Source organism: Ammospiza caudacuta, chromosome 18, assembly GCF_027887145.1.
Source record: "Ammospiza caudacuta isolate bAmmCau1 chromosome 18, bAmmCau1.pri, whole genome shotgun sequence".
NCBI lineage: Eukaryota > Metazoa > Chordata > Aves > Passeriformes > Passerellidae > Ammospiza > Ammospiza caudacuta.
The window spans coordinates 15103473-15119552 of record NC_080610.1 but is presented as its reverse complement, the minus strand read 5'-3'; the positions used below and the strand labels follow the sequence as shown (position 1 = coordinate 15119552).

Below are 16080 nucleotides of genomic sequence, written 5' to 3'. Positions count from 1 at the left end.
GGGCCAGGGCCACATTCCAGTGCAGCTTCTCCTGCTCTTCCAGTGGAAACAACAACAACAAAAATACAATGTCCTCATTGCAATTGTTCCATTTTCAGTAACCTTTGAGTACCAGCTGGAATAGCAGGTTAATAATCCAAATTTAGCATTTAATCCACCTTTGATCCAACACGTGTAGCAAATGACAGAGTTTTTGTATTGTATGTGCCACACAGGCAGGGATGTTGACAGAGCAGACTTTGGGGCTTTGTGGCTGATACAGAAAGGATTCAACCTGCAGGTCCTGACCCTCCTGAGCCCCCTCTTGTGTGGAAAAGAAGCAAACAAGAAACGCAGCTCAAGGTTCATTACTCTCAAACTTGACAACAACGATAAAAGATAAACTATCATGGGAACACAGCAGACAAAGTAGAAGTTGGTCCATCTTGCTCCCTGCCTGCAGCACGTTAAAGCCATTGGGGACAATGGACTACAGTGGCCTGAGCTGGGCTGGGAATCAGCTCAGCAGCTCGTGTTGTATTTCAGAATTCGTGTTGGCACCGAGTGCCACCCTTGTGCCCATGCTGGGGACACACCGAGCCCGAGGCAGCGCTGCCTGCCCGGACACCTGCGGTGCTGCTCGCACGCCAGAGCCGGGGCTGCCTTTGGGTTTGTGGCCATTGCTGGGTCTGCAGGCTTCTGCCTGGGGCTGAGCGACGGTCTGAGAGCCGTGAAACCCCTGCCTGGCTTTGATAATGGGAAAGAAAAGGCAGAGCCATGGGCTGGGTTGGAGTCTTGGCACTGGAGGAGTGTCCGGGCAGGGGTACCAGGGTCGGTGCCAGCTGGGCAGGGGCAGCGATGCTATCCCGGGCAGGAGCGGCTGTGGCAGCCCCCGGTGCCCGGGCTGCTCTGCCGTGCCAGAGGGAGTCATTTCCTCTAACAGGAGCTACAAAGTCTAATTGAGCCCGTAAATGTAACTCCCCCATCGCTCTTAAAAGTTAGGTGCAGTAATCATGGATTTTTCAACTGAGCAATGTGAAGTTGAAAATGAGCTGCAAAATGTGTTTAAAAAGCTCTATTTTCTAAGTGATTAGCTCTCACTGAATCCTTGTGGCAGCATGTGATCAGTAACAAGCCCAGCTCTATTAGAATACTTTTATTTATGAGTGACCAATATAGACTCAGCTGTCATCACTTCTCTCTTACAATCTGTTTTCTAAATAAAATCACAACTTAACCATATGCTTGACAGAATTATGTAGCAGCTTTAGCGTGTTTATTTTTCACTCTGCTGTATACATCAGTCCACACTCAGCTTGAAAGTCTGTTCTTTATTGCAGTTGTAAACTCAGCTGGGCCATTCATGCCCCGTGGGTATTCAGAGAACAGGCATTCAGTCAGATTTGTCCAATGATGCTGCAGAGGAGGCAGCATTCAAAATCCTCGAGAGGTGCATCGCCCTTCCTTCACAACAATGATGTTTAAAGGGTTGAGATTTGGAGAAAATTGTTTGATGTACCCGTCTCTTTTTTTCCCTCTCTTTTCCCCTCTTGGCAATCAGTATTTCTTACAGGATGAATCAGAAGCAAGTTGTTCAGATGTTGGGTTTCTCTTTGGTTTGGCCAGCATAAAAACGGGCCGGGTCCCTGTGCCACAATGGTTTGATCTGTGGAGAATGTTATCAGCTGATTGGGGGAATTAAAACCCGGCCAGCTGCCCTACGGAGCTCAGCAAGCCACCAGTAAATCTTTGTGGTTCCCAGGGAAAGGTGGGCTCGAAGTCAAAACCCAGATATAAACAGAGAGAGAAGACAAATGTATATATTTCAATCCCAGTAAATTGGACTTTGGTACATGTCAGAATTGCTCTGTATTCCTTTGGAGCTGAAAACTGCAGCTATTAAGGCAAAAGAAGTGATTGCCTGAAATCCTAATATAGACTGGGGAGAGGGAAATGGTGCTGCAGGCAGGTAGAAAATGACACCTCGTGGTGTGCCAGTCACCCACGCACACCTTGCAAATTAGGGGAGAGCAGCTGAACCCAGCCGGGGCTGATGGGCCTGGCATCCCGCTGCATTCAGCTTGGATCGGGGCTCTGCGTTTTTAGTTTTGCTCTCTAGTTCATGGCTGATGCTTTCAGAGTGTGCCAGCACCTCCTGACTGTGCAGCCAGACCCAGCTGATGATGGTGCTGTGTTCTCTCAGCATTGAGGAGCTGCTGGAATTGGGTTATGGAGACGTGTAGGGGGATAGAATATAAGAAAATAAAGATAGTGTAGAAAGCAATCTTACCCATAACGAGTTGCAGCTGGGCCAATTATCAAAGATCAGGGGCAGGCCTGACTTTACCAGGCCACAGCTGTACCCAATGAGAAGAAGATGCTCTAAAAGAGTGGGGTGGCTGGGTGAGAAGGGAGCTGGAGTCAGTTGGTGCTTTGTGAGGAACAGTCAGTGCTCTGAGAGCTGCCCACCAGAAACACCAAGAAGGTGTGGAACTTGTGTGATAAGGAGACAACAGCGTGGAACCCCTGCAGTAAGATGATAACAGAGAAGGTAAATCTCGGGTGGAGGCTGCAGAGCTGGGAGTGGGATTCACGTGGGGGAAAGGGCCACGAGCTGACTGCTCTGCTTGGCACAGCCAGCCTTTGTAGGCAGCGAGGAGCTGGAAATGCAGGCTTTTCTTCTCAGTACGTCAGTACATCTTTTAAAATGAGAAATATTTTCAAATATTTCAACATCATTTAGAGAAATGTATGAATGTGTACTCTGCTGTTTGACAGACACAGCTTGGAAAATGTTATTGACTATAGCACTCTTCTTCAGAGTTAGAGTCTGCAACATAAACCTCAACAACAAATCAGGCTAAGTGGAGCCTGAGTTTATCAAATACATCACAGCAGCACAAATAAATAACATAACCAGAGATCCTTGGAATCCCCAAAACCTCCAACTTCTGCGTCAGAATTAAATTAGTCACGTAGCTGTTGTGTTCTGATATTAATACATGGTGGCTTTGAAGCACAACTCAAGTCTAGAGGAGTTCTGTTTAGTGATAGAGAATTTAAAAATATGTTTATAAAGGGAAAGATTAATTTGGTGAAGTGACAATAATTTCAGAATAACAAAATGCTTATCCATAGTAGATAGTGTCATCTCCTCTCTGTTCCTTTGTGTACGCCCTGCTTTTTATCTTATGCAAATGATGAACTACCTTGCACTGTCAGAAGTTGCACTTATCTTTACTAAGTGCTAATTAGTAACTACGTGGCAGAGTCCCATTTTTAATGATGTGGAAACAATGCAGGTGGGGTTGGACAATAGTGATAGAACAGGTCCCTTTCTCTGCTGTGCCAGCTGCAGGCAGCCCAGGGAGCCCTTCAGTGAATGCGGAGCCGCACGAGCTCCTGTGGCTCGGGACAGACAGACAGACAGACCTGCCTGGGACAGGGAACTGACACAGGGACAGGGCTGGGCTGTGTGGGGCAGCTGAGCTCAGGTACAGCAAATCACAGCACAGTTTCTGTTTTGTTGAGAGAATTTGGGGAGCTGCAGTCCCTTAAGAAAGCTGACAGGTGTGGTGCCTCTCAGGGTATAAGAATACAGGGTGCCCCCTGTTTCCATGGGAAATTTATAAGATCAGTTATAAACCTTTGGTTTTGAGAAGATTTATTAAATTGTTCAGAAGTTTTATGAAAACAAAGTATGTTCTGGAAGTAATATGGCTTATTTTGAGATCTATTATGGATGCTGAAAGTGTTCCCAACCTTGAATAAATCATATCACATATTTTAACTACCTGTCTTGGAATTCTGAACTGAGAAATAGACATAATAAATAATTTATTGTGCAGACCAGGAGCAAATATGTGTATTACACCCTTTGATTTCCAAACACATCTTGCTGAGCAAAGGCACTTGGTTTAAAACAGCTTTGCAATATTCCCCAGTGTCTGAAAACCAACTTGTGTGCGATGGCCCTGCGCTATCCTGAGTGAAATGCAGGGGCAGTTCCCAGCAACAGCAGTGGCAGCTTTCCAACCCAGCGCTCTCCTGTTCTGTTCTGCCAGTCCTGGAGCTGATTTTGGGAGGTGCTGCTTTCACATCAGCAGCTTGAAGAAGCTCCCATTTGTGTCAATGGCAACAGCCAAAATTTCTGATAGGAATTTTAAGTTAGCCAGAAAGAAATTAATGGACTGAGAAGATCATCAGTCATAAATAAATGTGTCTTTATTGGGTGAATGCTGAGAGGAAAAGACCAGGAAGGAGACAAATGATGATCAAGGACTGGAGACAGAATGGGGAGCTCTTCAGGGACAGAAACGAGAATGAGCTTTGTTAATTTCTGGGCAGTGAAGAACATGCAGAAGTGGGAGTTTTCTGTGTTTAGGGAAATGGGATTTGGATAGTCCCTAGAAAACTACAAAGGAATGCATTCCAGAACTTGAGGATTGGTATAGAACTGAATAAACCTCATGGGAGCAGGGCTGCCATCTGATCCATGGCTTCTGTGTGCCAGGACAAGAGCCGTGCAGGGAGCTCTGTTTCTGGGCATGGCCTTGCCAGACCTTTTGGCATTGTTTTTCCAGCATGGTACAGAGCATTTCTCCTCTCTGTAAATATTTCTTTTCAAGAAGCAGCACAGAAGTGCCCTTTTCCTCAGAGCCTTGCTGGCACCCTGCTTTTTTGATGTCCCTGTCACTTGCTTGGCGTGGCATGGGATATGATCCCAGTTCTCTCTCTCTCTCCCAAAGGTGAGGGATGGTATTGGTACAGGAAGGTGGCAGATGGAGGAGAGCAGAGCTCATTTTCCCTCCTCTCCTGTTGCAGCTGAGGAGCAGCTCTGTGCCATGATGCCACCAGAGCCCAGCAGTGTCAGGAGGGCAGGGTGAGGCCCCAGGGGCACGCAGGGTGTGAGTGCAGTTCCAGAGCTCTCAAACACCCTCCCCAGGCTGAGGAGCTCTCCCTGTCACTGCTGGCTTGGTGAAACCTCATCTGTGACCTCTGGAGGTGCAGGAGCCTGATGGGACTTGCAGCAACTCTGCTTTCAAAGTGACTTCACAGAGCATGAAACTTGTAAGAAGAACATTTAAAGTCTCTTGCTGGAATTAATTCTGATCTGACTTATACCCAATTTCATTCAAATCAGACAGTGCAGATGAGAGCTGGCAATTTGCATAGACACAGTAATTTGGAGAGGGCGTGCAGAAGAGCTTTTTAAAATCCACATGGAGTTCGTGTCCTCAGTCTGTGAGCATGAGTAAAATTGAAGAAATTCTGAATTCTAAGTCATTTTTCCCCCTCTGACTCTCTTGTTTGCTCAAGTCCAATTATTCAGAACCAAAATATCCTATTATATCATGGACTAAACAGGCACGCTTTGCAGCTGTGTTGGGAAATGAATGGACATTTGAAAACGTGACTCTCTCATATTGCTGTATTATCATTAGTTTGAGTATGTGCTGCAAATAACATTTTGAAGACCAGGTTTCCTTTTGACTTTGAAAGACATATAATGAGCTAAAATCTTATTTTAAATTGCATTCTGTTTCTTTAAATGATATTTTGCTATAAATTTCAGTTTTGTCTAATATTGCATTTAGCCATCTTTGGTTTTCAGCAGGTGATAGTCTCTTGCTCCATCACCACTATCAGCAGCAGCTTCAGTTTTAATTAATTCCCCGTTCTGAGCACATCCCAAGGCAGTGCCATGGCACTGATCAGTCAGTGCATAACCAGATATGATAATGGCTCTGATAAGGAGCAGCACACCCAGTGACCCACTTTGCTCATGTCAGTCTAACTCTGCTGCAAGGACAAACCCAAAGCACATCTGACACAGGCAATTCCCCCAGCTGCACCCAGGCAGTGTTCCTGGCAGCCCTGCCTGGTGCTGGGCTCTCCAGTGCTGCCCATGGCCTCCCTCCCTCCAGGGTGCATTTCCCAGGCAGGTGGAATGAATTAATTAGTGCAGCCCCTGTGCTGCTGCAGAGCACACGCACGAGCAGGGATGGCTCTGTCACAATTCAGCTTCCTGGAGGGAAGGTCTCCAAATTAGCCTTCAGGAGGGCCTGTCAGATTTATTTTTTTCTACTTTTCTTTTTCAGTGTGTATCATTTTAGTAATTCTCCTCTAGCAGTCACTCCCAGACTACCCGGCGGATATTTTTGGAAGAGGAAAAATTTCTTTATTTTGCAGAAAACCTTGGGGCTGATTTATTGCCCTGTGTGCCTCCAGCCCTGGTGCTGGTGCATATCACCCTTGGTGGCTCTGCCCGTGCAGGGCATGGTGCTGGCCTGGCACAGGTGTGCCAGTGTGCCCATGGCAGTGCCATGAGGTGGCAGGAACAGCCTCCCCAAAGGAAGCTGCTCACACACTCCCCATCCCCACGGACTGAACAGAGTAGGGTGGACTTCAGTGGCTGCTGGATTTCAGCTGGTTTTCTGCAAATTAGCCCTGTTAGAACAAGTAGCTCTCAAAGATGATTTCAATATGAGCGGATAGGGATTCCTGAAACACATTAGGGGGTTTTGTCACTGAGATAGGGCTGAATTACAGGCTTTGCCAGGGATCTTATACAGTCCTAATGGACTGTAATCCATGTAATACGACAGGTTTGTGATGGAGATTACTAAAATATTTATCCCTGGCATCTTTCCTTTTTAATACATTTGTTTTCTCTCTCTGAAGTGAAAGCAATACATTGACAGCAAACTAGAGGTATTTCATCAGTCTCTTATCAGCAGCCAGCACTAAAGCCAGCCAGAAGGGTTGGGGTTTTGAATAGCATTTATTACACTGTGTTTTCTGTATTTCCTGACAAAGCTCCAGGAGAACCTTTGTAGCCCCAGAGAGCAGACTGACTCCTGCTTTTCCAACTCAGAGCAGCCTGTGCTCAAACACCTTTGTTCCCCCAGCCCACACTGCACACATTTCCTCTTCTGCAGCTCTGCATTGTCACCTCGGGGTCCCCAGCCCAGCACGCTGATGAAGAACAGATTTAAATCCAGATTTAAACACTCCCTGGGCTGTCAGTGCCTCCCCCAGCCCCTTCCAGGGCCGCTTGTTTTTGTGGCTGCTTTGCTCCTTGCTGGGAGCCCGTGTGTCATGGCTCCAGCATTTGCTGCTGCTGGGGCTGTGGTGGCAGGGGCTGGTGTTTAATTAGTTTAATTAGTGTCTGTGAAGTGCCCCCAACTGGGGCTGCTGTTCAAAGGCCTCACTGAGCCACCTTTGGGATGGGGGCTCCAAAGGGAGCTCCCTGGAAAGAATCAGTGTGCAAAACACTCCACACTGCTCATTTCTGTGAGCTGTGGGCTGAATTCTTCATTGCCCTGTTTGTTGATTCATCCTTTGCCTCTCTGCAGTTTGGGAATAAAACAGTGATGTTCAGAGCAATAGCCCTGTGTGCACGTTTTGTGTAGGAGAAATTCCAGCTCCAGCTGGCAGAATGTTCTTTGTCAAGCAGATGTCTGCCTTTCCCCTGTCTTAAACTCATTAAAAACCCCAAACCCGCTCAAACAGTCTAAAACACTAAAGCCCCAGCCAGACCATGGCTCAGAAAGGAGGATTCAGAGGCCTCTGCTGCTTTTGGCATCTCATTTGGGAAGTGGGGGTTTAATGGGTGACGCCTGAAACCGGCCCACATTCCTTGGAGTTTGAAACCACGAGGGGAGAGGCAGTGTCTGATAAATTTACAATTTAAGTTACTTTCCTGGGCTCCTTTTCGTTTTTCTCTCTCTGTTGTGGTTCCTTCAGCCTCATGTTTCATCACTCTCATCCCTTCATCACCCAGCCACTGTGGGGATGTCTCAGTTGCCTGCTAAAACTGTCAAAGGCAGCTGTCTAGTGGTCACTTCTTCCTGGAGGATTTTAAAAGTAGCAAATTAAATTAAGAGCGTTAATGTTTTTGGCTACTGGGCTTTTGCTGCAAGAGCAAAAAAATGTCAGTCCTTGCCACAAGTAACATCCTGCATGTCTGCTCATTAAAACTTTTAAAACCCTTTTTTGATAGAGCAAATTGGTGCCTAAAATTTCATGCACTGAACCTGGTGTCCAAGGCTACAAGGATTTAATAGAAAAGAGCAGAAAAATTCATGTGACTTGAATTCTTGCTCAGTCCATGTTTTAAGTTCCCTCATTCTGTTTCATGGTGTTTAACTTGGAGCACTGTGAAGGACAATGGGGGTTCTCACCCATTTGAATCCCACAGAGGGTCCTTAGAACAACTGTGCTGGGACAAGAAACCTCTCACTCCTCATCTTACACTGACATGCACAAACAGAATAAAGCAGTGCAAGGACATGCATGAAGTGAGGCTGAGAGATGCAGTTACCATTTTTCAGGATTTATATGTGGAGAGGATCAGTAGTTCTTCTTGGAGAGCAGTCAACAGGGGGTTTGTGTTGCTCCAAGGGATCTCTTCTGCTTGTTTGGATTAGCCAAGCCTTTTCCTATGGCTCTTCAAGATGGAAATCACAACCAAAGCTGTGCCCTGGCATGCGCTGGAGTTAACTGCTGCAGCTGGATACTGACAACACTGCGTGTACCCTACATTAAGGGCACAGGATAATTCTGAGCAGTGTCATTTTGGTATTAATTGAACTCCCTTCTGCATCAGTGGCTTCACTGAGCTGTTAGGCTTTGCCTGCAGCAGAGCTCCTTGCTGTTATTTAGCAAATGTTGCTTTGGTGGCCACTCGTGCAGATGACAGAAAGGTGGTTACATGTGGCATTATAAGAGCTGTAGTGTTCAGCCTGGATTTTATGTATATAACAAAAATTCCTATTTGAATTACTCAGTGAATATCTATTTATGCCAACAGCAACTCTTTGGAGCAGTGCAGGCTTTTTTCCTCCACTGAAGAATTTGCACCCTTTATTTATACAGTTCCTTTCTCTTTGCTGTAGCCCTGGTGCTGTAAACCTTAAGTAATGTCATCAGGAATCAGTGGAGATGCTCCCAGGAGGGAGGAAAGGTCTGTGCAGAAAAGGCTTTTCAGGCTGAGGGTTTTTGCAGCAAAGACTGCTCCATGGGTTTCTGTGCCTCAGCTGCTGTTCTCTGAACATCTGACACGCGTGTCATTGAGTGAAGGACACATGGATCCGTGGGTTTAGTTCTGGCCAAGCGAATGGAACGGTCCAACTGCTGCTCCTGTGTCACCTCCTGCAGGGAGCTGCACGCAGCAATGGATGAGAGAATGCCTGTGAAAGAGAGCTAAGCGCTCACAATTTCTGTGATGTCCAGAAGATGATTTTATCTGCAGCTGTGAGAAGTTGCTAGGGAACAGAGCTAACTCATTTTTGCTGATGGCTCTTCGTTAGAGCTGTGGAGCAATGTTCCTTCCGCTCTCGGCACTGCTGCCTCATTCTGCATGAGGATGTGACTTGGAAATGCCTCAGAACTGTCCTGCTGCTGGAGTCTGAGAGGAACTTTTCAGTAAAGAGCATTTTCCAGGTCACTGCCAGCAGCAGCCCGTTCAGCAGCAGTGCTGGCAGTCCCCAGGTGTCACCATGGAGGGCTGGGAGGGCAGGGTCAGTGTGGGGCCCTGGGAGGAGCACTGGGCTCACAGAGCCTTTGTGGGGTGCAGCCCCTTCAGCAGGGGACAGGAACATTTCTGGAGGCTCTTGATGTTCTCTGTGGCTGCTGATGCATTTCAGGCTCAGCTAGAAGCACCTGCTTTAAGATGCACACTCCTTGTCATTGAGCACCAGGCAGCTGGGGCACTTGGGGTGGTGGCTGCTTGAGGAGGCCAAATTCCTGCAGTTTTGATTGCTAGCAACATCCCTCCTTTCAAGGCTTGTGAAAGGTCATTGGCCAGGCCATGGTTCTGAAGGAGTATCTGCATCCCTCAAAAACTGCCTCAAAGAGGCCCTGTGCCAGGCACTGCTTTCCAGACCAACCGAAAGAACTGGTGTGACCAACCCCATTGCTTCCTGGTCTATACAGAGAATATAAAGCTCTGCTCTTATTTCTGCAACGTTTTGGAAGACTCATGGTGCACAATTCACCAGTTGTTTCTTGCTTTTTCTGTGCTCAGTAGTGTTGTCAGCCAATGCAAATGAACCATAAGAATACCCCCACTTGTTGCTTTCCCACTCAGCAGAAATGTATATATGTACACATGCACATGCATGTATACACATGTATGCATGTACACGTGTGCATGCATGTATACACATGTGTATATGTACACGTGTACATGCATGTATACACAGGTATGTATGTACACGTGTACACGCATGTATACACAGGTATATATGTACATGTGTGCACGCATGTATACACATGTGTATATGTGTACATGCATGTATACACAGGTATATATGTACACAGAAACACGGAGGGAAGGTCCCTACAGCTCTCTGGAAGTGTTTTGTTGTTCTGTTCTCTTTCCTCCTCCATCTGCAGTGGAGGGCTGGGTGATCCATACATCCCACGGTCCAGCAGCAGCCCCAGCCCCATGCTGCTTGTGCTCTCGTGGCTGTTCCAGAACATGTTTTTCACCTGTGAAATGGGGCAGATGGCACTTTGTTTTCCCTGCACAGAGTGCCCAGTACTGTGCTTTGTTTTTCCTGTCTTTCCTTAAATCTAAGTCTAATTTAAAAAAATTGCAGGTTGCACAAGCTGTGCTGTTAGCAGCTTTGCTGCTGTTTGGCCAGGAATGAAAGGGATGTGCTGCATTGTTTGCTTTCTTACAAGCAATTTAGAAAGATTTCAGACCCTACACATTATTTTTTGCATTTATTTTGGAAACAGTACTTTGAAGCAGTCCACGGGGCTCCCAACCACTTTAAATCAGCAGGCAGCAGTGTTTATCTTTGCCTTTCATTTTTGTAAGCAAACACCTTGCTGCACAGCCTGAATACAGAAAGGATTTGCTGTGCTCTGGCTGCTCGCTGGTGCTCTGTCCTGCAGGGAAGGTGCTGGGCAGGGGTCTCCTCCTCCTCCTGCCTCCAGCACCCTGAGCAGCCAGAGATGCAGGGAGCAGGAGGGGCCCCAGGGCTGTGGGAAGCCTGTCCTGACCTTTGTGTCACACCGGGAGCCCAGGATGGCTCCTGCTGGGGGCACAGGGTGCCATTCTCAGCTGCAGTGCCTCTGGAGCTCTGCCTCCTGAGCTTCACCTGACTCGGGGTCTCTCTGAGCAAAGCTCTGCTTCTGCTCCCACTGAGCCTTGTTTGGTGAGTAAACAGAGGTCAGAGCTGCAGACTGGATTTGTTTCTGCTTTAAATCGATCTGTATGCATCCTTTCCTTTTGGCTCTCCAGAGACTTGTGTGTTTTACATCTTGCAAAACATGTTTTAACAAGGACCTTGTTTGAAAGGCACAGGAATAAAATCTGAGTGTGTGTCATGTGTGCAGATACCTGCACCTGTGTGCAGGACGTAAACTTCAGCCACAACAGGCAATTTTTGGTAGCCCATGAAATACACATTACAGACAAATCTATTTTATTTAACTCCTGGTATGCACAATTCAGCTTCTGAAGCCTAAATAGTCTTGTGGCCTTTCACTAATTAAATTTCATTATAAATCCACCTGGGCTATGTTTTTGTAATATCTCCCTTTGAATGGCAGTGGCTTGGTGGCTGTGTGGAATGGGTTTTCCTCCTGAAATGTTAATTAGGTGGAGAATGTGTTATGCTTTGGAAAAGCTGCATTGCAAACCCATAGATAAACAGATTGATTTAATTTTAATCTGCTTTCATGGTGATGCATAATGATAACTGGTTTGTGTCTCACAGGGCTGAAAACCACAGACCTTAATAAGAGTTTGTGGGTATATCATACAGCTTTAAATAGCTTCTGTTGTGCTAGACCGCTCTCCATAAATTATTCCATCTCCATCAGCATCTCAGGGACTCCCCATTCTCTTCTGCTGTGGATTTTCAATCAGTGCAACTATTAGTGTAATCTGAAGAAAGTTGGAGGTATCTGCTCTGAAAACAACTGCCAACACTGGTTTGTACATCAAGTATTCAATGGGGAGAGCAGAACCAAAAAAGCCTTGCAGAAGCCAGCTCTGCAGATCAAATCACAGCTTCCAAATCCTACCTTTTATAAGCCATGCCAAAATTAATTATGGAATTAAAGCCAGACATTCAGATGGTTGGTATGAAGTGTTTTACTACATGACCTGTTTGTTGTGATCTCCCTTTCGTGCTGAACTGAGAAAGGTGCAATTCACTTCAGCCAGTCCTAGAACAGCTGGTTTAAACAAGCCCTTCTCAAATACTATTTCCTCCATTGATAGAATTTCAGCTTTAAAGGTTTGTTCCTGATGGGGAAATAATTTTTGGGTTTAATGGTCTAAATTTCTTCAGGGGTTTGTGGTAGATACAGATCCAGAAAGCCTTTGTATGCTTGGTTTTCATGTGCTCCCAGCAAACGTGCCTTAGGTCTGACAAAGATGGGTGAGTTGTGCCTGTTTTCTCAATGACAGCCACGTTTTATTTTTGACTGATGTTCAAAGAGCCTCTTTCAGGCTCAAATTCTGTCCTACATTAGCTTCAGCCATAAAACGCAATGAAACTGCAGAGGGAGACAAAAGAAGAGTATGACCTCAAAGTGCATAAATTTAGCATCACCCCAGTGCTGCACATAAAATTGGAGATGCTGGGAACACAAATTCCAGCCAGCCCTCCCTGTGCTGTGGAATGGTTAATGTGATTTCATCTACTGAGGGCTTCTCAAGTGGGAATAGATTTTGGCCCAAGGGTGGGAGACTGGACAGACAAAGGGCTGGATTACCTCAGGGTTTGTTTTCTCTGTGAGTCTTGGCCTCATGCTTTGCCCTCTCACTGTTGTTCAGTCTGGTGAGCTCTGTAACATTCCTCATTCCCATTCCAGTGCTGTTCGTGAGTTTGCCAGCTTCTCTGGCATTCACAGACCTGCTATCCCATATTGCCTTCAATTCTGGTACTCCAGGGTTTAAAAGAAACTCTGTCCTGAAGTAAAGCCAGAACATTTGTTGTTGTTTTCCATTGTTTTGTGCATTTGAATATGTTTGTTTGAGCACAGAGGCCTCAGGGAGCCGAGGAGGTTGTGTGCAGGCAGTGAAACATCAGGATGTAAATGTCAGTAAAAGTGTTCTGGTATCAAAACGGCCTCATTTAAGCAACATACAGCTCCAGCCTGACCTCAGATCCTGCAGAGATGTCTGCATTTAATGTAGCACAGCATTAACAGGATCATTCTGCACTTCTTGCCAGCAGAGACAGCTCCCAGGGAACTCTGTGAGTGCATCTACAGCTTAGTCATGCCACAGCTGCTGGCTGGATTTTACATCCCATGGTGGCACCTGGCCCCACACTGCCTGACTTCAAGCATGACATTTAATTCTGGTCTTCAGAAGGCCCTGAGGAGTCTGCAGCTCCTGCTTGGTGGCTGGAGGGTGTCTGGGTTTGCCCTTAGCCCCTTGCAGGCTCAGGGAGTACAGACAAGACAAGGTGTTCCCAGCTGCAGCAATTTGTTCTTGGATGCAGAGGGGATGTCACTGGAAGGAGCCACCCATGGCATTGTCCCCAGCAAGAATGGGCTCTGGGCAGTGGAGATGTAGGGCTGGGAATGCCTGCAGGGTTTGAGCAGGGACTGTTCTGCTGCTGGCTTACGTCAGTGCCTTTGACTTCCCAGTGAGTGCAAACTGACCTGATCCCTTTGTTTCATGCCATGAGGAGCTGTGCTCAGGCCCGTTTCTGCTCACATTTGGCTTGTGTTTGGTCGGAAATGGGCGGTGGGGGAAAGCCCGTCCCCAGCCCTCCTGCTGCCGTCCCTGCTGCCCAAAGGAGGTGGATGTTGGCAGGGGAAGGCTGCCACCCTGCTCTGCTCTGCTCCTCTCCGTGGCTGGGTCAGGGTCAGGCTCTGGGCACGAAGAAACACTGGAGATAAACAGAAATAGAAGCCCCTTCCAGTTATTTGTGAAATGCCTTGGGGAGATGCAGTGACAAGGCAATCTCAGAGGCCACTGTGATGTCTGGTGGGTGCCCAGGAGCTCTCAGAAATGTCCCCTCTCACACAATTTATCTGCCACCTTCTCCTCGCTGCTGGTGACAAGATGACAACCAGCGGTAGCAGGGTGTTAACAGGCTCCCTTTTCTTTTTCTCCTTTGATGTAGAAAGTAGCTCTCTTTCTCAGAAGGACCATGAAAGGTTCCCACAGATCTTTGCCCCGAGCACTTACAGTAATGAAAAGCTAACTTCAATGTCACGGGTCTGAAGCATCTTTATTTAGAGCTGTTTAGGGCTCGGATTGCCTGTTTGTTTGTGCTGTGCTGGAAAGGGGATGATACTTGTGTGCTCTTTAGGGCTTGGACTGCCTGTTTGTTTGTGCTGTGTGTGAAAAGGGGATGATACTTGTGTGCTGTGAGCAGGGCACTGCCAGAGTGAGATGGGGAGGGGAACCCAGCCTTGGCAGGGTGTCGGTGCCCAGTCTATCCTGGGCAGGGCATCTGTGCCCATCCTTTGCAGGGTATCTGTGCCCATCCCATCCTGGGCAGGGTGTCTGTGCCCAGCCTGGCCTGGGCACGGTGTCCACGTGCAGGAATGACGCAAGCTGAAAGCTGAGCCCTAATGGTTGTAAAGTGCAGAGACTGGAGGTGCTAAAGCAGCCTCTGTGATAAATGAGAGAGGATGCTGCCTGCATTTTAATTGCAGTTGCAGCCTCTTCCATCACTAGAGTAAACAGAGTGTTCAGTGGGTGAGGGATGGAATTGGGAATCACTATCTTTATGCACTTAGGTAATGCATTTCCTTGATTTCAGTTGTGATGTATTGATTCTGGGAGTTCCTTCTGTGCTTTTCTTTGCTTCTCCCTTCCCTTGATTTGTACCCTGTCAGCATTGACGAGTTTTTAGGGATGTGGACTCCCAGGGGCTTTGTTTGCCATGATTGATTTGGTGCGAGGGGTGAGCTGCTCAGGAGCCTGGGAAACTGATGTGAGCAGTGATCCAGAGGTAAATAACAGCCAGGAAGGTGCTTAGCTGGATGGGCTCCTTGTTTGAAAAGAAACAGAGAAACAGCAACCCCAAACCAGGCACAATTCAAATGTTTATGGTCTTCCTATCCTCCTCTCCACCAAGCAGACTCTGCCCAAAGTGAAGTGATGGGCACAAAATACTGCAAGCACTCCTGCTGCAGCCCAGCCTGGGTGTGTGACCGTGTTCACTGGGGTCTGAGCATGAGGGAAGAGATGAGGAGCTGACTCCATGTTCCAGAAGGCTGATTTATTATTTTATAATATATATTATATTAAAACTATACTAAAAGAATAGAAGAAAGGATTTCCTCAGAAGGTTAGCTAGGAATGGAAAAAGAAAGAATGATAACAAAGGCTTGTGGCTCATACAGAGTCCGAGCCAGCTGAGTGTGACTGGCCACCCCAGTGTCCCTGGGGATGGGGATCATTCCTCTGTCACTGCTCTGGGCTGGTCCCCAGCAGTTTCCCTTCCTCGAGGTGCAGCAGGAGGGCAGGACCAGCTGCCAGTCCCCAGGAGTGGCTGAAGACACGTGCTGAGAAATGTTTCACCCAGGTTGGGTGGCCTCTTTGTACCTCCCTCTCTGAGACATTGGAAATGGAGTTTAATTTCCACTCTGCTGTGACCGCTGATCTCTTGTCCTGAGGGATGTCTGCTCTAGCAGCACTGTCTGCACCTGCTTAAAATTCATTTTGTCAAATTAGCATAGGAGAACTTGCACAGAAATTGGCAGCCTCCACGTATTTATTCTTCCAGGTGTGCTAAGGAAATTGCAGCCACTGCTATTGAGTTAGTGCTGGAGAAAGGAGATTTAATCCTTTTTGTTCAAGACAGTTGAAGGAATCCTTTGGCTTTTTGTTCTGAAAACATCTGTGTGGATCTTGTCCTTCAAAGATTTCCTGAGCAATTTCGTGCGGGGGCAGAGCTGACAGTGCTGTTTGCTGCTCTGCTGGCAGCAGCTGCTCAGACAAAAACCTCACGTACCTTTTGGGGTTTCTGCCCAGAACTGAGAACTCGCCATGGCACTGAGTGCATTTTGTGTATGAGAGTTTTAGCAAATGTAATTAAAGTCTCATTTCCTGACACCTCAGGAGGCTTGACCACAATGGACTTCTTGTAAACACATTCAGGAACGAGA

General features: G+C 47.1%; 1 protein-coding gene across 1 annotated transcript in view; it reads left to right on the top strand.

The window, feature by feature from the left end:
* Nucleotides 1–16080, top strand: part of LOC131565763 (transmembrane protein 132D-like) — a 181432-nt gene that overhangs the window by 54099 nt on the left and 111253 nt on the right. The window lies entirely within an intron of this gene.